General features: G+C 46.1%; 1 pseudogene; it reads right to left on the bottom strand.

Annotated features, from left to right (window-relative positions):
* Window positions 1–371: 371 nt before the first annotated feature.
* On the bottom strand, window positions 372–3,568 carry LOC121811930 (annotated as a pseudogene).
* Between the last annotated feature and the right edge of the window lie 261 nt (window positions 3,569–3,829).

The following is a 3,829-nucleotide window of genomic DNA, read 5'->3' on the forward strand; positions in this document are numbered from 1 at the left end:
GTTGATTACGTCGATTAAGCATCATGAGGTGGAGGGTGGTTCCCTATTTTTTTTGCAACCCTATTAGTTAGGTTGCTTACTCTTTAAAATACCAGAATAGGGAGGATAGTGCAGGTTTAAGTTCATTAGATTGATCAGTATTGTTGAACTATGAAATATGTTGGGTCCTGTGCATTTTTTTACATACATGTATAACAGAATAGCTTTAGTATTTTTTTTAACTTGAGTTTGAACTTATACAAAATGCAGCAAGATATTAAAAAAAACAATTTTATTGATTAAAAAACACACTATATCGGATTCATATCGGTATCGGCACATATCCAAATTTATGATATCGGTATCGGACATAAAAAAGTGGTATGCCATCTCTACCAGGAACCCGAAGCGAGTGCAAAAAGCGAGTTGAAGGATAGCACAGATGGATCGAAGCAGGGGGAAGGGTTCTCGAGCAAGAATTCTGCAGGCACGCGGAGGGGCTGACCAAACACCAGTTCCGCTGGGGACGCGCCAAGATCCTCCTGAACCGCAGAGCGCAGCCCAAGCAAAACCCACGGGAGGTGGTCAACCCAATTGCCATCCTTTAAGGAAGCGCGAAAAGCAGCCTTAAGCAACCTGTGGAACCGTTCACACATCCCATTAGCTTGAGGGCTATGCGGTTGTGCGGTGGACCTTGGCCCCCAGTCCATCAGCCATAGCCGACCAAAGCTATGAAACGAACTGGGGGCTCCTGTCTGAGGTAATGTCCGCGGGGGTGCTGAAACGCGAGACCCAGGGTGATAAAAACGCCTCGGCCACCACTGCTGCGGTAGTGGACGCCAGGGGGACTGCCTCCGGCCACCGTGTGGTGCGGTCAACATAGTCAAAAGGTGCATAAAACCTTGTGACTGCGGCAGAAGACCCACCAGATCAACATGCACATGATCGAAACTTTTACCGGGGTTCAAGAACTGCTCCGGGGGCAGTTGGCTTGGTGTGTATATGAACCTTCGCACACTGGCATGGAATGCACGCCGCCACCCATTCCTTCACTGATTTGCGAAGACCCGGCCAAACAAACTTAGAGCTGAACAGGTTAACAGAGGCCCGGACCCCCGGATGAGAAGGAGCATGTACCAAGTCAAAAACACGATACCATGAAACGGGAACTACCGGGTGAGGGCGGCCAGTGGAAACGTTACAGACCAGGAGAGGGCCGCTGTCCTGCACAGGTCTGTCCTCCAGTATGAGGCCCGTCTGCGCGGATTTAAGTGCGAGGATATCTGGGTCACAGACGACCCTCAAGAAAAAAACGGAAATGACGGGTCGCCAGGTGGAGAGCTAGTAGCTCCCTGTCAAAAACGCTGTAATTGCGCTCGCTGTCTCATAGTGTACAGCTGAAAAAGGTGAGCGGTTGCCAGACACCCGAGATTCGCTGTTCCAGCACCGCACCCACTGCTATGTCCGACGCATTGGTGGTCAACGCAATCTGTGTCACGAGGATGGGTGGGTCAGAAGGGTGGCATTAGCTAACATCGACTTAGCATCAGAAAATGCTTTGATGCATTCCGGAAACCAGTCAACGGAGTCGTTAGCCTTCTTACCTTTTAACGCCCCATAAAGGGGCTTCAGCAGATGTGCCGCTCTGGGGAGAAAACGGTTGTAAAAATTCACCATCCCCAAAAATTCCTGCAGTGCCTTAACATTCGTGGGACGCGGAAATTCCGAAACAGCTCGGACTTTGTCAGGCAACGGAACCGCGCCCTCGGCGGAAATACGGTGCCCAAGGAAATCGAGAACGGGCAACCCAAACTGGCATTTAGACGGATTAATAATCAGTCCATGATGTAAAAAATAAATAAATGAAACATACAGATACCTCAAAAAAAAAAATAATACAAGGGGGAGCAAGCGAGTCAGATACCACGGGCACAGAGAGGAAGCAGGTCTGATCAGAAACAGTTTATTACTAGGCCAGGGAGCACAAATAAAAACACCCTTAAAATGTACGTAATAAAATGTTGTCAATCTACTAAAACTAAATAAAACAATTCTAAAACCCGTAAAACTACCATTTTCTACATTCACTAAAAACCCCTGCTATAATTATGTCACATGTTCATTATGGGTCCCATCAGCAGGCCAGCAATTCCGGCTTTAGAGCAGAGTCCATGCCAGCCCCGTCTTCGGCAGACAAGGAAGAGCCTCCCATCTTCTTGTCCTTCCACGGGCCCATCATATCCCAGCCTAGCTTGCGTTCTGCACCCGAATCCCTCATGCGACCACCGCCACAGCTCCCCTTGCGTCGGTGTCCTGCAAAAAAACAAATAGGGGCCAGAACAATGGTCCCAGAAGTAGCCCTGTCTCATGGCCATGGCGACCCTCTCCCAATCCAGCTGCACCCAGTAAACAACAGTAGAGACCCTACTCACAAATGCAGTGAGTGCTGCCAATCACACGCGTTGTCTCCTACTGTTGCCATTCCATGAGGTCAGGACTGGGTCATCGTGTCACGCTGGCCATCTAGCATTCACCTTCCAGTCTGGGGCCTTTTTTTCCCCTCAGTGATCAGCTAGCCTGCTTTTAAAAGGTCTTTACACAGCTAAGAGGCCACCTCTGGACACACCCATGCCTCAGCAGGGGGTCCCTATCAGCTAATTTGTCCCATGTGTAGCCAGTCCACAGTGGATTAAAAACTATGTCACATAAAAACCATGCAATAAAAACAGAATAAAACCATGCAAATAAAACAACACTCATAAATAAACACTAAAAATCAGAATAAAAACAAAATACACAAGATAAATACAAATTTCCACTGTGTGACACATGCACCGCCAAACGCCGATAAACCTGACGCAGATGGAACATGTGCTGCTCCTCCGAGCTGCTGGCCACCAGTATATCATCAAGATATAGAAAAACAAAGGGCAGGCCACGCAAGACCGAGTCCATCAACCGCTGGAAGGTTTGGACGGCACCTTTCAGGCCAAAAGGCATGCGCAGAAACTCGAAAAGGCCGAAAGGTGTAATGACGGCGGTTTTGGGGACATCCTCAGCGCGCAGGGGAACCTAGATTTGTGCTAGTGGATTGTGGCTGGCCAAACACCTCAATAATGGATTTTATCTTCTTTTTACTTTTACTCATATTTACATCATATTTTCACATTTTTATTAGTGCTGTCAGGGTTAATCTTGTTAAAATGACATCTCCATTAGCGATTTATTGCGAATCGCCCCATGCCTGGGCCTGCACGGCGTCAACACGTTCGTAAGTAAGTAAGTAAGTAAAATTTATTTATACAGCACATTTCACAGATAAAAATAACAAAGTGCTTCACAATAAAATCAGAAATACAAATAAAATAATATAAAACAGTGAAAAAAATAATTAAGAGCTTGTTTGTATAAAAATTACTTCAGCTGCTTTTTAAAGGAGTCAATGGAGACTAGACAGCGTAAAGACAATGGCAGGGAGTTCCACAGCCTTGGTGCCAGTGCCTGAAAAGCCTGATCCCCACTTTTTTAAAACCTAGTGGGACCACCAGTAACCTCTGACCTGACGACCTAAGTACTCGGGATGAAGCATAAGGTTTCAACAGGTCAGAGATATAATGGGGAGTTCTGAAGGTTACAACTAAAATTTTAAAACGAACCCTAAAATTTACTGGCAACCAATGAGCATGGTTAGCTTGTTAACACATGGGGACGATCTGCGATAACTTACTAACGGAGATTTGCTGCGTTAATGCGGTTATGGTGTTAATGTCATTTTAACAAGATTAACGCTGACAGCACTAATTTATACAAATATATTCTCATCTGTAGGATGATAAAAGTTTATTCTATT

Source organism: Haplochromis burtoni, unplaced genomic scaffold (genome assembly GCF_018398535.1).
Source record: "Haplochromis burtoni strain Fernald_Lab_line unplaced genomic scaffold, NCSU_Asbu1 Contig_383, whole genome shotgun sequence".
Lineage (NCBI taxonomy): Eukaryota > Metazoa > Chordata > Actinopteri > Cichliformes > Cichlidae > Haplochromis > Haplochromis burtoni.